Here is an 18,138-nt window from a genome sequence, read left to right as displayed (position 1 = left end):
TATAAAGTGGTAAATATGGTAGGTGAAGTTGCCTACAAATTGAATCTTCCTGAAGGGAGCCAAATTCACAAATTTTTCATGTGTCATGTCTAAAGAAGGTTGTTGGACAACATATCATAGTGTTGAAGGAACTTCCTCCCATTAACAAAAAGGGAAAATTAATTCTAAAGTTGGTTGAGATCATAAATGTCCAAGAGAAGAGGTTTATGTCCCGCACCATTAAGGAGTTTCTTGTGCGATAGAAATATCTTCTAGTTAAGGATGCAACTTGGGAGGGCGGGAAATTTTTGGGGCATCCAAGTCTATAATTTCTTGAGGGAAAGAAATTTTTTGACTAGAAGGACTATGATGTTCCCAACATCATTAAATAAATTAATATGATAAGATATTTTATATGTGGCCCCAAAAATAAATTTATTTATCTCTCAAACCCACTTTTTTTTTTTTTTCTTGTAGTGCATTGGTAAGTCAACTCCTTTTTTAATCCTTCAGAAAGTTTCCCTAAAGCCCTTTATAATGCCAACTTGTAGGTTGTTGTAAGCGTGCAATTTGGATTATTTGATTGTATTGTAAATTTTAGTTGGAGTTTAGTGTTGTTCCCCATTTCAAAACTGGAAGATCTTCCCTACTTGGGTGCTTTGGTTTTGGTGGGATTCAACCCTCACCCTATTCTATTCTCTATATTACTTTTCTTCAAATCTGGCACATCCAGAGCATTATCTTTATCTATAAACATATATTTCTTGACTGGATTGTAAATATATGTATTGGGATATCTATGTGATTGGCTAATTTATATCCTTAACTTAATTTGCACTTGGTTCAACATTGCAGAAGTCACACATTACATTGTTTAGCTTTGGTGCTGACACATCTCCATTTGTACAACCTATTATTTTGAGATTATGTGTATTGCACACATTGCATAGTATTTTTTATATTATTTTATTTTATTGTATTATGTAATGTTGCACCTAAGAGTACCTAGATGGACATTCAAAATGTAGAGATTCTCATGGAATATTCTTGATGAGTTTTTTTTTTTTTTTTAATTTTTTTTAATTTTTTTTTTATCGATAAACAGCCAAGGCCTTGGATCATATATTAAAGAAAGGAAAAAAAGATACATAGAGTTTCTCCGTTCAAACGGGCACTGGTAGGAAAGAACGGAGAAGAAAACCTCCAGTCTTGCCTAGGACTCATGTCCTATATTATTACATTACCCTAGGGGCATACCCCGGTTCTCAAAGTTACATGAGTTAACAAATTAAATAAGATTACATATGGGCATTCCCATGGAAATTTAACTCAGTATAGCTTCCTTCTGACTATATGTGAAGAATCTGAAATAAAATACCTGTGAAGAAATTCTTTCTTCAGGAAACAAGGATTGTTAGTAGCCTAATGAAATACTCTTTCAAAATCCATTCTACTCTTTCAAAATACTCATTCAAAATCCAATATATGTATATTCCTTATAAGACCTTATATAATTAATAATCTATCTAGTTGTCACATCTAATTTTATTCCATTAAACATTTTAATTCCTTATATTAAACATTTGCTAGAACTAAGATGGGGATATTGAACTAAAAAGCGAGTTTTATAAACAATGAATTAAAACAAAGTCCATTACCTACCTAATATGCGATCCTGAGAGTAAGCAATATTTAAAATGCCAACCCCTTAGATCTGTTTGATCAGTCTTAATTACGATCCACAAACAAGGAATAATAGACTCTGATTACTAAATTATTCGACTGATATATAGAAACCAATATCTTAACATTAAGGGAGATCTTACTACAGATCCCCTGTTCTATGAAATTAAGATTAACCATTTTATGACCTGGGATATCTTTACAGATCGAGAAGGAAGCCTAAGAATTCACAATATTAAGTCTAAAAATGAAAAACATCCGAGTGACTATGTACTTTAAAAAAAAAAAAAAAAACCAAAGTTTCAGATTTCAAGATCTTCCTAACAAATCTTCGTACCTTATTCAAAAAAAGAAGCTTCCCATCCAATAAATCTAATCGAAACAAATATGATGAAGTCTAAAATATTATATACTGACTCAAAATTCAAGGCTCGAATGGGGAAAACAAATAAAATCTTGACAGAGGAAGCATATATTGACATTCTGAAGAAATTTTGGGACCCGCCCTCAAATTTTCGTTCATTCAAATAAACCCAAATGCTTAATTTATTAAAGGAAAGGATACCATTTCTTGATAATACAATCCATATCTGTATAACTATCACCAACAGTGCAATCCCTAAAAATTTAATTGTCACCAGCCACAAAATTTCTTAAATCGCTATCTTAATAAATCAAATATAGCAGGGCTCAAATTCTGGACCCATCAAAACACCAACCATTTGGAAATATGTTTCTATTATCAAATATTACCTTACAAAACTATATTGTCAAATATTTACAATACTTTACTATGTATAACTTATAACAAGGATAGACACAACACCCTATATTATACTGCTTAAGGAACCCTAATCATACCAGTAGGCCTACTATGCTAGATCAGTTTAACTGGGTACATAACCACCATCTATTACTAGATATCAAAAACTTGAAACCAAATACTACTATTTCCATGAGACCATAATCACCTCTGGAACAGAGTCTGGATCATCCATGACTACGTTTGGAGGGAGTACATAATCGACTCTAAGTTTTCTCAATTTTTTCGCATTAAGAATGTAGAACTCCAAGGCATTGAGGTCGTTGAAGACTACACTCGGGCTTACATAGGATTTAAACATGTTGATATATTTGACCACCTAATCCAGATTATCTTCTGCCCTAATCCCACGCAAACATAGGAGGAAATAAACACTTGCTTCCATTCGAGGCCATGCCCTAAAAAAAGGCCAAATTTTCCCTAACCATGAGACATTGTCAACGCGAGGTAGTCTTCAACTCTTCCGCACCCAAGGGAAGACCCATGTATTTTTTAGGGTAAGGGATTTTGCCCTTTTCATCAATGCTATGAACTGCCTTCTCTAGCCCTCGCCTCCAGACAGGATTGAAAATATCTTCACAAAGCCTAACAATCTCTTCTTTCCCAATCTTTTCCCTTACCATCACTCCAAAGAAAGTTCCAATTATTGAGTTGTTGGTTCTCCAAGTTGCCCTATAATCAAAGGTATCTTCCCCTAACACCCTGCTCACAGCAAAATACGTCATATCATCTACATTTCTCAAAAGACGATACCATCTTTCGATGTTACCTTCCTGAGAAAGGCCATTGTTCTATTTTCTGTCGTATGATAGACACTCACATTAGTTTCCATTGTAGCAACAAGAAAACACATAGGAGTGGTAGGAACCTAACGTTCTAAATCTATGCGCTCTCTCAAAACTACATTCCCATATAATAGAAAAAACCATCATTATCCAATCTATCCTCTGTGCCCTTTAAAAAGGAATAAAATCTTTGGTTGGTAGTGACCTCAGCTACTCATATTAAACATTGAGTATTAGATCACATTTTCCAGAGCCTTTACCACATGGGCCAAGTGGCAAATTCAGAACTCGCTCCCCCCTAATCCTAAATCATATGTCCTAACGATAACCTTCTAGACCCCCAATTAGTAATAATATCTATTGACACAATCTTCAACTAGAGGACAACTGGAAAGCACCGAACAACAAAATGAAAGCGAATGGAGATTTTAGGATAAGGCCAATTTGCTAGATAATTTATAAATCTTATCATTGTAGTTATGTCCTGATGCACTTCTTACTGAGTGAAGTCCCTATATAAATCAAACCATCAGCAACAGAATAAGAATAAGTTCCTAAGGTGAACTAAAATTATAGATAATTGGGTTTCACCTAAATAGCTGCAAAAAGTACACTAATCGAAAAGATTATGAAAGGGATATATCTCAGGATATACTAAGACTAGCAATAAAGCTACAGATTGATAGTATTTTAATAATTATAATACCCTCTTAATTACAGAAAGTAGGAATACAAGGGCAAAAATATCAATAATAACTTATTAATTCTACTATTTTATCTATTTCTTCCTATTTAATTAGATATAGTGTTTAAAAGTATATATTTCAGAATATTAATAAGTATAAGTATAGAGTTGAATCTAAGAAACTATAAATCTGTATATACCAATATATATATGTCTATGTTATGTTAGCACTTGAATATATATATGCCTTTATATATGAGTATATATATTTATAGATAATAAGAGAGAATAATTATGAAATTCTCTCTAGTTCTACAAAGGAGGAGAAGACTCTAAGTTGTATATCAAGAGCAATTCTCCATCAGCAGCCCTATTGGCAAGTCTGTTAGCTATCGCATTACCTTCTCGGTAAATGTGGTTGATCAAGGCATCTTCAAAATTTTCCACTAAAAGTAAGACTTCTTGGAGTTTAGAGTTCAAGATCCAATTAGGAGTCTTTTTTTTCCTAATGGCATTAAGGACAACTTGAGATTCGCCTTCGATGACGATTTTAGATAGACCTAAATTATGATATAGTTTTAGACCTTTCTCTAGCACTTCAAATTTTTCCATATTATTAGAAATCGAAGGAAGAGGAGAGGCTAGCTTTGCAATCCACCGCCTATCCTCATCATTGATGATATAACCTACACCAGCTATACCGGGGTTCCCTCTTGCTGCACCATCAAAGTTCAGTTTATGCCATCTTGGGGGTGGAGGAACCCATTTACAATTTTCCCTTGCCTCCTTATTGTTGGTTGCATATACCATGGGGGGGTTGATCAGATTAGCCCATTGTTTCTTCATTATACCATCCCAAAATGAGAAAGAGCCGTCTTCATGGGAGGATTTCCTTAGATTAGCATTCATAACTTCTATTATAGCCACTTCCAATTTTAACAAAAAAATTGTCTAAATTCCACTCTTTATCTTTGAAAATACGATGATTTCTTTCTTTCCAAAGTTCCCATACCACTAGGGATGGGGAAATATTCCAAAGTTTACTATATACCCCACAAACCACATGTGTGGGCTAGGATTTTAGGAGCCCCTTGAGGGTATCCTGAAAGGGGGTTGACCACTTAAGTCAGGATTTAATCCATTCCTAGCAATTTTGAGTGAAAGGGCAATTGAGGAAGAGGTGGTCTACATCTTCATTGCTCTGTTTACACATAACACATCAGTTGGGGCCCATGATACCAAATCTAGCTAATCTATCGACGGTTAGAGCTCTATTCTGAAGGGTAGTCCATAAAAAGAAACCCACCTTAGGTAGGCGAGTTGCATCCCAACACAATTTTAAAGGGATTTCCATATGGTTCCACTTTTGCGAATGAATAATAGATTGATACCCAAGCTTCACATTGTAAACTCCATCCTTTGATCCAACCCAGATAAGACTATCTGACCTTTCAAATTGTTTAGTTTTCCTATTCGATATGATCTTTTCAAAAGTAGCAGTTGAATCCAGCTCAAGTTCTAAATCATCGATGGAGCCCCATCTCCATCGCAGTTCCCCATCCAACATCTCTTTAACTTTATAATCTTTGACCTTACAACCCCACAATGATTTTAACTTAGTTATAAGGTTCTCTAAATTGGGGGATGAATGAATAGGGGGTAGTCCATCCCATGAATCTTCCCAGAACAAGGCTTTATTCCCTACCCCCACATCCCAAGTTAGATATTTTCTAATAACACCCTGACATTTTGACATGAAATTCCAACACTCTGACCCTTTCGATAATCTTTCCATCCTGAACAATGATTCTGAGTCTGATGGATCTAGATATTTATAATATAGAATTTTGGCCCATTTGTGTTCATTTTCTTGGTATAACCTCCACACAAGTTTAGTTCCCAAAGCCTCATTCTGCCATTGTGGCTTCTTTATTCATAAACCCCCACATTCCTTGGGTTTGCATAAGTTATCCCATTTAATAAGAGCAAGTTTCTTGTCATTTTCCTTATCCTTCCATAAGAAATTCCTAAGTTTGGTCTCAAATTTCTTGGACATCCAATTATTGAGAGGAAGACATGCCATGGGAAAAATTGGAGTAGCTGAAATGACTACTCAGATCTTGGTAATCTTACCAGCCTTAAAGAGCCACTTATTTTTCCAGCTTTCAATCTGCTTATCCACCTTTTCGATCGTGTCCATCCAAACTTTGGTGTACCTCAAATTCTTTTCTAGGGTGATGCCTAAATATTTGCAAGGGAACATTCCCTTTTTGTATCCCATAATTCCACATATCCTATTTTCCATTTCAAGAGAGGTGTTCAAGAAGAAAATTTCTGATTTTTCTTTATTAACCTTCTGACCTAAGGCATCCAAATATCGTTGAATTATGCTTTTAAAACACTTGGCCTCTTGGATGGAGCTCTTTCTAGGTAGAATGGTGTCATCTGCATACTGTTGATGTGTAATATTAGGAAGATTCTTGGTAACAGCAATACCAGAGATCTTTCTTTCCTGATAAGCGCAGGAGACTGCTCTCCCAAAGGCTTCAGCCATTAGAATAAAGAGGGAGGGAGATAGAGGGTCTCCCTGCCTAATACCCCTAGAAATTTCAAAAAATCCCTCAGGCATCCCATTTATGAGAACCAAAATCTTCAGAGTAGAAATAAACTTAAATATTAGATTTACCCATTGATGAGAAAAACCAAACGCTTCTAAAACTTCACAAAGAAAATGCCAGTCAACCATATCGTAAGCCTTCTGTATGTCTAACTTCATAAACATACATGCTTCTTTATCTATGGCAGCCAAGTGAATGACTTCCTGAATTATGAGTATGCCATCCAAAATCGATCTTCCTGGAACAAAACATGTATGTTCTTCATAAATTAATTTTGGCATGATTACCTTGAGTCTATTAGCTATAACTTTTGAAAATATTTTATAAATAGTGTTGCATAGAGCAATAGGGCAGAAGTCTCCAGGATGTTCCAGACAATCCTTCTTAGGGATAACTGTGAAGAAGGAATTGTTGATTTCAGCCAACAGAGACCCACCATTCCTTGATGCTTCAATTGCTTTCCAAAAGTCTTCCCCTAGTATATCCCAACATTTTTGAAAAAATAAGGCTTGAAACCCATCAAGACCTGGGGATTTATCTGGGCTCATATTAAAGACCACTAATCTTTCCTCTTCCAAAGTTATTGGTCCATTTAGATTTTTATTATCTTCTGCAGTGACTAGTTTTGGGATAAATTTGAGCAATCGGGACTATGCCTCCCTATTAGACCCTTCATAATTATTCAATAAATTATTAAAATGAGAAACTATCATGTCTGCTATTTTTAGTGGACTTTCTATATGTAAACCCTGCGGAGTCAAGATGTTGGTAATTTTCTTGAAAGCTCAATTCTAGATCATAGAATTGTGAAAAAACTTAGTGTTCAGATCTCCCTCATCCAACCATTTCTCTCTGGATTTTTGTCTCCAGTAGGTTTCTTCTTTGGATAAAATATCTTCCTGTTTCATTAGGAGTTCTTTTTCTAAAGTGTATTTCTCATAATTCATACCATATTTTATAATTTCCTGATTCAGGTTTTCCAATTTTTCTTCAATTTCCAATTTTTCTTTAAAAATATTGTTGAAGTGTTCTATGTTCCACCTAAAAATATTTTCTTTCAGCAATTTGAGTTTGGAAATGAAAATGAACATTTTTGACCCAGTGAAATTCGCTTGAGTCCACCATGTTTTAACCAATTCAAGAAATCTCGGATCTTGAAACCACATCTTTTCACACTTAAAAACGATTTTTGGGTGTTTTAGATGGTTCTGAAATCTCCAAACAAACAGGAAAATGATCCGATCCTACGAAGGGAAAAATGGAGGATTGAAATTCCTTATTACAAGAAGAAAGATTACCTACTGTAAAGAATCTATCTAATTTTTCTACGATATAATCATTATCCTTTCTTCTATTATTCCACGTAAATATGTCGTTACTTGATGGAATTTCTAGCAAACTAAGTTTGTCAATCCATAATTTGAATTCTATAGATGAGAGTGGCAGATGTTGAGTTCCCCCTACTTTCTCATCTAAAATTAGAATCGTATTAAAATCTCCTCCTAATATAGTCGAGCTTTCTTTGTGCTTTGTAATAACCGAACTTAATTCATCCCAAACAGTTTTTTTCCCTATTATACTATTAGGACCATACACATTTATAAGAATGAATTTCATATCTGATTTTATGCTCTGTATATTCACACATAGCCAATTATTATTATTTACTAGATATGTTAGATTTACTTTCCTAGGGTTCCAAATAATTCCTAAACCCCCCGAGGCACTTATTGCCTCAATTAACATTTAATCCCAAAACCCTAATATCTTACTAAGTTTAGTGCCTTCTCCTTTATTAAGTTTTGTTTCTTGAATTAATATTATTTCTGATTTAAAATTTTTTAAATATTGTTTAAATAACCTTTTTTTGCTAGGGGCATTAAGACCCCTAGCATTCCAAGATGTTATCCTCATATTGCCTTAGGAAGGCTCTTCCCCTTCCCCATGATAAGAAGCTCATAAATTTTCCTCTGTTCTCTGGCTGGACCTTGAGTTTCATGTAATTCCTTCAGTGATCTCCTACCTCTTTTTCTTTTAGGCTTGCCATAATTTGGAGAGGTTAAACCTTCCTGATTCCTTTGTATACCAAGCTCTTGCTGAAATATATCCAGATCTTGATCTGATGATGCAAATCCTTTCTCTAATCTTACAAACTCCTCCATTTCCAATTCCTTACAGATCTGATGCCCGAGACTGTCCTCCTCAAATTTTTTATTTTCTATTTCTATCAACTCTATAATGTTTGTCCTGTCATCTTTCTAATTTCCTTTTGGTGTATTTCCACTTTGTTTTTCCTGTTTCCTTACACTGTCCTCCATTTGGATCTCTATGATATCCCTTTGGAGATCCTCAGTTGTATATTCATCTCCTCCCAATTTGATTATTATTTTTTGTACCAGCTCCTCTTTTTGAGATGTAGTGCTCTTATCTAGGTTATCAAAGTCAAAGACCTGAATGAGCTCCTCTGTTAACTATTCCAAACTGTTATCTTCAACCTCTAACATACCAGTTTTTGGTGTAAATTCTAGATCCTCATTTTAAAAATGCTAAAGGACTTTTACAATTGAGACTTCTGGACTCTTGCCATCAATCCAAGTTTGTGACTGAACCTCTACTGGGCTGAAAGGCAAGAAAGGATGCCCATCCGGAGTTTGCCAAAATTTTGAAGCTCTTCTGGTTCCATCAAGTATTGGAGTGGTTAATTCTACTTCAGGGAGTATATCAGTATTCAATTGCTAAGGTTCCTATGGTTTTGTTCTTGAAACTGCTATTTCCATCCTATCCTTGGGTGAAGAGAAAAGCATGTTATTTTTTGCTTCATCTATGTCTTGATGATTCACTGAACCTGTAGTGTTGTTTTGTATCTCTCCTTGTTGTACATTTTCCTTATTCTCTTCAAGCTCCTTCTGATACATGTGTGCTAAGGACCCCTTTATAGTTTCTATTTCCCAATAACTCTCTTCTTTTTCATCTTCCATAATACTGCTTCCTTTGTGCTCTACAGGAGCCTCATGTATTTCTGTGTCTTGTTCTGGATCTTGGTTTATGGCTATTGTGGACATTGTTACACTCCTTTTTGGGGCATCTTTGTCTCTGATTACCAACTTTTTTGGTGAGGGATTAGACTTACAATTCTCCTTGTCATGTTTCACTGAAACTTTTTTCTTTTTTCTACTCTGTCTTTTAGAACGACTACCATCCAACCCCAGATCTCTGTCCTTTTTAGGAATAGAAACTATAACAGATTTAAGTCTTCTTTTATTAGGTAAAACCTTTTCTGATGCTTTATGAACTGTCCTTTCTTTCTGATTGACCTGACTTTGGAATCATGTTGGAGAGATCTAATCTTCCAACATTTTTCTCTTCATTGCCCTCAACCAAGAAAATTGATTGCTGATATCCAAGGTAAGGGGGAGGATCTTGGGCATGATTTTATGAAATTCATCAAATCTTAAAATATCAACTATTCTCTTTTTATATGTCTGATACTTGATATCATAAGATGCTTTACTAGTTATAATTTTTTTGTTAAAATCCAGTGGATGATTGAACTTCACATTGATTAACACCTTGACATTGTTACAGAAGTAGAAAGAAGCATCAATACCTCTGACCTCTCCTACCTCCGACCCTATGGCTTTAATAATGTCTTCATGACAAAGCTCCAGAGGGAGGGATGGCAGGACAAACCAAGAGGGCAACATGCAATCTAAATTTTCTATTTTAAAATTGTGGGACCAATCTATAAATTTAACCCAGTGACCATTAAAAAAACACTCAGACCATAATAAAAATTCTTTTTTGATAGAATCATCTAAACATTGTAAAAAAAGTATATTATCTGAGAAAGTGAATATACTTACCTAGTTCTCGCAAGACTCCTCCAGCCAGTCCAGTAATAGAGGGAAATCATCATGTGGCCCATTCCAAATAGCAAAGATGCCTCTCTTTATGCATTTGTCCCATGAAGATTCGATAGCTTTGCTTGAAATTTTGATCGGTTCATCCTTTGCGTATTGTGGAGATGACCTAGGAGATGGACTAGGGTTCATAGAATGATGTGGATTATGGATTCTACAATGAGGGGGGATGTATGAACTTGGGGAAGCAGATTTGGGTGATAAACTTTCTGTCTGGGGTGAAATCGGTTGATATGGATCCGAAACCATAGCCTTGTATTTTTTTGGGTGAGCATATCTCATTTAATTGAAAATACAAATCTGATTATCTAGTTGATCTACCATAAAAATTTGGTGATTCGGATTTTGGTGTACCTCAGAGCAGATTTGAGAGTTCTACGAAGGAGGATTTTGGACATACATCTCACGATCTTTATTTCCCCTACTACATCGCTGGCTGCGAGGTTCCTCTACATCATTTTTAAAATTGTCAAATCTATTCGCTATGTTTACTGAGTATCTCTTATCATATATGCTTTGTGGTTTCTTTTGCTACCAAATCACCCTGAGGTCACTTGTGTTTACATGTTTTTGCAGGAATTTTCTTCGAGACTTCGCGGGTCGGAAAGGGTTCGGTTTTTTTGCAAAAGCAGAGCAGAGCGCCATTTTTGTAGACTAGAATATTGGCTTCTTCAAATTTTCTTGATGAGTTATAGTGATAATATTTGATGTAATTATTTAATATTGGGAAAAAATGAATTAAATACTCAATATTAAATGTGGGTCAATGGGGGTTTTATACAACACACTAGTAAATTTGAACTCAATTTTCAACAAAATTTGTTCAAAATTTCTACCCAAGCTGGTCAAAATTTTGACCAAGCAATTCGAGATAATTTTTTTCATCAAAATTTTGACCAACCTGCAGGTTCGTCAAAATTTCCACTAACGTTTGGTCAAGTTTTATTTATAATTGGTGGAAATTTTGACCAATTCTTGGTAGAAAACTATCAAGAATTGGTCAAAATTTCCACCAATGTTTGGTTGAATTTTATTTTTATGTTGTATCAAGCAATTGTTTCTTATCCAAGCCATTTAATTTGCAATCTTTTAAATCTCTACAAAGATAAAATTGGAGCAGGAGAATTTTTCTTCTCAAAGGTGTCCTCTGATTGTAAAGTGTCCATTCCCAATAGATAATGGAATGGACGCTTTATTGGCTTGCCTGCAAGTTCAGCAACTATATAACTTGCACTCCACAGATCAACATCTACACCATAATCTGTAGCACCTAACAAAAGTTTTGGAGGATGATACAAAAGTGCAACCACTCAACTAGTCATAAGCTACTTCTTATTAGGATTCTAAAATGCTACAAGTCCAAAATCAGATCACAAACTGCACTGGGTATCCTTCTCTCTCTGTCGTACCTATTATGCACATTTCACAATTAAGTAGTGCTTTATGGAGGCATGATAATTAAAACTCAGCAACTAAATAAAACTCTTCTTTGATTAAAATTTAGGATTCAGATAGAATATTATTTTCTTCTCTTCATGATCCTACTAGGCACATTCTACCATCAACAACCATTAACTATAACTTTGTTAAGAATATTCTACTCTATGGGAATGCAAAATAATCTAGTAAATACAAAAACATTTTCAACCACTTGCAGGGTAGTCATCACAAACTAAGTTCATACAAAATCTATATTCAGATAGTATTCAATTTATTTGCTAGTAGAAAAGTGACATCCCAATTAGCTTTCATTCAGCTTTATTAAAAAGGTGATTTTTCAAGGGCCCTGGATGTGATCAGAAGAATTTGTTTATTATTTAACTTTGAAACATTAAACTCGTGCACTATTTCTTCTAAACTCACAAATTAACTATTGAAAGTAGATTAACTCGTAGAAGAAATTAAATGTATCATCTTTGGTCATACCAGTCGGTTTAGGTGTTCAATCTCAGCTTCAAGATGCCTTGATGCAGTTTCAACCACATTTTCTCTTCTCAAGGAACCCATCAAGGTAGCTTCCAATGACTTTAACTGTAGAATATGAGTCTGAAAAAATTATATCAGACTTAAACTACAATGATCATTTTTCACTTATTTTCTATATAAATACACATTATAAGCCTTTGTCATTTGGCATTTTCCCACTATATAAATATGCACTGTTAGACTGTAGATAATGTGGAATTAAATTAAACCACACCTTCTTACTGGATATAGGGCTCCCTATAAAATTTAGATTAGGTAGCAAGTCAAGAGAGCAATTGGGAGCCTCAAGATTGTAACCAAGTACAATAGTCATATTTCCTTCACCATTACCAAGTTTACTCTCAGAAAATATTGTTGACCGAAATGCTAGAGATCTTGAAACATTTTGACATTTAAAGAAATTAAGTTCCTCCTATATTATATTGGAAAAATGATTTAGCTCACATGTGTGGCATGGACAGAGAGTAAAAGAGGCCATAATTCACACAACAAAGTTCAAACCTTTAGTTGTTGTATTTGAAGTTGCAAAGCCTTAACATCTTGTGAAGCACCCTCATTTATAATGGCTTGATAATAACAAACCATTGGTATCGTGATAATTAGTTGAAAGACAAAAGGATGGATTCAGGATGTATTCAAACAATATGAACTTGAAGTAGGATGGATTCATATATTTTTTTGAATGAATTTGGCTCACTAAGAAAACTTAAGTGTGCTAATCAATGTCTCATTTGCTAAACTACCAATACAAAGTCAATTGCCTCCTCTACATCAATATGATATATTGTTATAATCACTAGTTTCTTCTTGTTCAATGTTGCTAAATCATCACTTTTTCCCTGTCACAAGATAATGCAGACAATCTTCTTACTAAAAAAAATGATAAAGAAAACTTCTAATGAGAAGCCCAAAAGTAAACAGTCCTAAGTTGCTACAATCTAAGGAGAATTTCCAAACCAATAGACAAATCAATTTATTTAACTAAATCTATCATATAGACAAATCAATTTATTTAACTAAAATCTGTAAATTTGAAAGATTAGAAGGAACTCATAGCCATGATGATAATATCTTGTGAATACAAGAGGAAAAAAATCCAAAGATCATGACCAATTAATGTTGTAAACCCCAAAAAGGAATGCTTTTGATTATAGAGATATGCAGGCTAGTGATCAACATTGGGAAAATCAAGCCCATTGAAACTAATTTACCATATTCATGAGTATATAAAAACCCAAAATAGATTTTTAAAATCAGAATAGTTCAAGAAATTAGGAGCATTTAATAGAAGAAGTTAATAAAGAAGTTTCTAGTGACATTAATTAATTGAAATTTGTTCAATTTGTTGGATAAAGATTACCATCTTGATATGTCATACGGAGGAAACAATCCATATAAAATGGTTGATTTCAATGATCTCTAAAAGGACTATTATATCATGGTTGTTATTCAAAATTATAATGTAATTAACTATGTGTGATGAGTGAGTGACAACTGTGTGTGAGAGAGAGAAAGAGAGAGTGATAGACAATTAATACAATTTATATTTTGGAACTCTTGTTTATCATTGGAGTTCAATTTAGTCATGTTTATCATTCATTTATGCCTTTAAAAAATGTTGATACTCTTCAGCTAAACATCTGATGTATGTATATAGTATGTCGATAGAGTTTCATGTGAAGAATCTTCGCAATTACCCAAGAGTTGACAAGGACTTGTTGATGTTTGCAACTTCTTTTAGGAATTCACCGTCTGCACCAGAACTTTTTTGCCTATTTCACAATAAACTATGCTAGGCGACACAACAAGAAGGAAAAGGGAAAATGAAAAAAGTCAAGAGCTGATAAGTACAGATATAAACAAAAGTATATCCAATATACCTTTCTGAACCAGCAAGATCCACTAGGTTAAGCCTTCCATAGCGAATGTTGGTCATAGAGTCCTTTTCCGAGTGGCTTTCAATAACACATGTAAAAACACTATGTGAACGACTACTCTCACAATTCATATTAGATGCTGAAATTTTTTTATTTGATGCTCCCTATCAATCATAAATAAATCATAACAATCTTTAGAGTAAGTTGCAAACTGATTAAACTGTTATCATAACCAAAATCTAATCAGGTTAAATTTACAATGAAATATATGGTGTACCAAAAACAGAAGCTGAACAACATCTTGTACACTTTTAACTTCAATCTCTATAAGATTATCAACATATACACCTTTTCTAACCATTAGGACCTTATTAATCAATCAAATGGAGTTCACAAGATATTATGGAGCATGCAGTAGCAACATGCAACTATTGAAGAAAATAACTCTGCCAAACTAGAAGATGAAGCTTCCACTACAAGCATGAGCAATTCAAGAAGACAAAGCATTTCTAATCCTTCATCAAGCCTATCCACACACTTGGAGGACAAGAGTAGCACATCCAACAGGGTAAGTGGCAAACCCTCCTCTTTCTGCAAACTACTAGCTTTGAATGTGCCTGAGTGGAAGAGGGCCTTAGTGGGCAGTGCATGCACTCTTGTATATGGTGCAGTGTATCCAATCTACGCATTTATCTTGGGTGGCATGATCTCTACATATTTTCTTAGAGATCATCAAGAGATGAAATCAAGGATAAGGTCATACAATTCTCTCTATTCATCATTTCTTTTACAGTCAATCTTGTTAAGCACTACAACTTTGCAGCAAAGCGAGAGTTGATCACCAAAAGAATTCAGGAGATAATTTTGGCCAAGCTTTTGAAATTTGAGGTTGGATGGTGTGATTAGGAAGAGATATCTCCTAGAGTCATCTTTTCTATTCTTGTGAATGAAGTTAATGTGGTAAGGAAACAAAGGTCCAATTTGGTACTACCACTCATACCTATTATCGCAGACAAAGTCTATAATAATTTATATTAGAAGATTCATGAAACTATTTTTAAAAACAATTCATAATCCCAAATGGCAATGCAAAGTGTCATAATTTCCTTTTTCTTCTTAAGCAATAATGTGAATATACAAACCAAACAGTATGAAGTAGTTTGATTAAGCATTTGACTATATATACACATTGCACATTACATCTACACATTTAAGTACTAAAGTTTGGCTTTGGTTGAATGGAACGTAGAAAACTTAATGAGATTTTATGGGGGCTCAATGCAGGTAAAATCTCTGGTGGTTGATAGGATATCTCTAATGGTCCATACTTCTGCAGCAATTATTGTGGCAGTGGCATTGGGAATGACAATAGCATGGCAGCTTGCTATAGTGATGATAGCCATCCAACCTCTCACAACTCTCTACTTTTACACTAGAAAAGTTCTCTTAAAGAGCATGTTTAAGAAGTCTACAGATGCCCAAAAAAATTGCAGCCAAATAGCAGCAAAAGTATTGACCCACCACAGAACGACCACAACCTTTTGTTCCAGTGAGAGGGTCCTCTCACTATTTAGAGAATCATAGATACATGCTCACAAGGAAACCATTAAGCAATCATGGTTAGCAACAATTGTAATGGGTAGTGCACAGAGCTTCACCTTCTTAACCTGGGGTTTTGACTTTTGGTTTGATGGAAGGCTTGTGCACCAGGGGCTGATCAGCCCAGAGGATGTATTTAAGGTATTCTTCATCCTATTGAGCATAGGAAGAGTGATCATAGAAGTAGGTAGTATGAATTCAAACCTCACCAAAGGCTCTACTGCATTCAAATCTATGTTTGAAATATTGGACAGAGTCACTAAAATCAACCTATATGATCCTCAAGGAACAAAACCATTCACGATCCAAGGAAACATAGAATTTGAAAGTGTAGACTTTGCTTATCCAGCCCGCCCACATGCTACAATATTGAGAAATTTTAACTTAAAGGTTTGTGCGAGGAGCAACATAGCTTTAGTCGAGCCAAGTGGGTCAGACAAGTCGACCATAATTGGACTAACAGAGAGGTTCTATGACCCTCTCAAAGGGACCATCAAAATTGATGGAATTGACATCAAAAGTTTGAGTTTGAGATGCTTAAGAAAGCATATTGCACTAGTAGGGCAAGAGCCAGTCTTATTCACAAGAAGCATTAGATATAACATCTTATATGGAAAGCCTACAGCAACTGAAGCTGAGATTATTCAAGCTACTACAGCTACCAATGCACACCACTTCATATTGTAAGTCTAGAAATAATTGTTCAATTTTAAAATAATGTGTACAATATTCAAAACTAATTGTATATACATTTCAGGAACTTAAAAGATGGGTATGAGACCAAGCGTGGAGACAAAGGAACAAAACTACCTAGAGGGCAGAAATAGAGGATAGCAATAGCAAGGGCCATCCTAAAGAATCCATTTATATTATTTCTTGATGAGGCAACAAGTGCATTGGATGGGGAGAGTGAGAAGGTGGTACAAGCTGCCTTATATAGAGTTGTGGCAAGCCGAACAACAGTCCTAGTTACCCATCGATTCAACACCATTTGGACCACCCAATTTGTGGCCGTTCTCCACAATGGAGTGATTGTTGAGTGGGGTACTCCTCCGAACTTGATGAGTAGGAGAGGAACTTTCTTCAATCTCCACCAAATTCAAAAACACCAATAATAAACTACTGAAATTCATCTTGTAGATTGATAAAAAGGAAAACAAGTCTATCCACATCATATTCCCTCTCATAAGGCCATGTAGATATTGTTGTACCCCTACTGAGTATTTATCTAGTAAATTTGTAGGATATTTTTATTTTACAACTCTTCTTTTTTCTTTCTCCTCTCTTTTCTTTTTCTTTTCCTTTCTTAATGAGTAGATGTTAGCATTACTTTCTAGAAAACAATAGTATATATTTTATAAAGGTAACTAGATCTAAGATAACATTCCAATAGATCATACAGGGTTAAAGTCCTAAAGAAAAACAAGTCAAAAAGCTAGTAGAGGGAGACACAGAGGGCCTACTCACCTATCTTATCCTCTACTTTAATGGGGTATATGTGTCAAGAAGAGGGTCTCCACCTTCATCGTTATTCATCTTTTATATATTGATCATCATAAATTGGAGAAATAGCCATTACCAACCAACGAAACTTGTTAGAATGTCATATATCAATACAATCCTGAGCAAAACCATTACAAATTAAAAATTTTGAAATATATCATTGTAATTTAAATTCAGGGTTCTCTATCAAAAAGATCAAGCTAGAATCTCATGACCAATAAGTTCAAAGTTCAGTAATCAGTAGTCTAGGTTTTAAAGATATCTAAAAGATCAAACTAGAATTGCTAAACATTCCAGCATTTCAAAACATAGATCCTAGATGTTTACCCATAGGAGATTCATTTCAAAATCAAATTCTAGTACGTTTCATAACTGAAATTGACTAGAAAAGTCCCGATTCAGCAACTTAGCTTTCAAGTAAAACTACTTGATTATCCAATAATTGAAATGAGTGGAGTTGAGGTTATTATTCCTCTAACTTCCGTGCAAATGTTACCACTTGCATGTGTTACCACAACCAAAGAAAGAAAATAAGTTAGGTTTGCATTTTAATTTTTAAATCATTTATTTATATATAAAAACCTTTTTTAATTCTTCAAGAAGATACAAATCAAACCTTGTGCAACACTTTAGAATAGTAAAAATCTAAATGAATAAGCTCATGGTAGCTATAGTTTTCA

At 34.5% G+C, this 18,138-nt stretch overlaps 1 pseudogene; it reads left to right on the top strand.

The window, feature by feature from the left end:
- Positions 1-10,662: 10,662 nt before the first annotated feature.
- LOC149579518 (putative multidrug resistance protein) lies at positions 10,663-17,070 on the top strand (annotated as a pseudogene).
- The last annotated feature ends 1,068 nt before the right edge of the window (positions 17,071-18,138 follow it).

Source organism: Cupressus sempervirens, chromosome 1 (assembly GCF_028749045.1).
Source record: "Cupressus sempervirens isolate cs-2001-9-10 chromosome 1, ASM2874904v1, whole genome shotgun sequence".
Taxonomy (NCBI): domain Eukaryota; kingdom Viridiplantae; phylum Streptophyta; class Pinopsida; order Cupressales; family Cupressaceae; genus Cupressus; species Cupressus sempervirens.
This window is presented reverse-complemented; position numbering and strand designations above follow the sequence as displayed.